Here is a 579-nt window from a genome sequence, read left to right on the forward strand (position 1 = left end):
TAATTATATATATATATATATTGTTATATTGTACTTTCGACTCGATTTCTTTTTCATAATTAAAACTTGACGAGCAGTGGAGAAAGATGCATCAGACACTTGTATCTTAGGTTGCAGTAAAACGTACAGGGATTTTATTGGAATTTGTATTTTTAAATTGAGGTAAGTCGATATTCTTGTGTTATATTTTCAGACCTAGTCACTAAGCATTAACCCCAAAGCTTACAATATTGATAGCTAATCCCTAAGTTGTAAAAAAGTTGAAGGAGTAATGACTATTGTATTTGTTGTACAACAAACTAATACCAAGATCTATCCTTGATAGGCAAAGTTTTTTTTTTTACACTACTATAAGGCTTTCAAAAGTTACATTTGTATACATTATGAAATTATCAGAATTAGACAAAAATGACAAATAAGTGCTTGTGGTGTAGTGGCTATCACATCCGCCTAACACGCGGAAGGTCCTAGGTTCAAGCCCTGGCAGGCACAAAGGAATTATTTTCTTAGGGGTTAGCGCATTAAGCTGTCTAGCACGTGTTTTTTTCTCTCTCTTATTTCTTGTTCAGTTAATGGCTT

The 579-nt window shown here is 33.0% G+C and overlaps 1 non-coding gene across 1 annotated transcript; it reads left to right on the top strand.

The window, feature by feature from the left end:
• The first annotated feature begins 419 nt into the window (after window positions 1–419).
• Window positions 420–492, top strand: Trnav-aac. The gene has a single exon. It is a non-coding gene; the product is annotated as a tRNA-Val (tRNA).
• The last annotated feature ends 87 nt before the right edge of the window (window positions 493–579 follow it).

Source organism: Limulus polyphemus, unplaced genomic scaffold (assembly GCF_000517525.1).
Source record: "Limulus polyphemus unplaced genomic scaffold, Limulus_polyphemus-2.1.2 Scaffold130450, whole genome shotgun sequence".
NCBI classification, from domain to species: domain Eukaryota; kingdom Metazoa; phylum Arthropoda; class Merostomata; order Xiphosura; family Limulidae; genus Limulus; species Limulus polyphemus.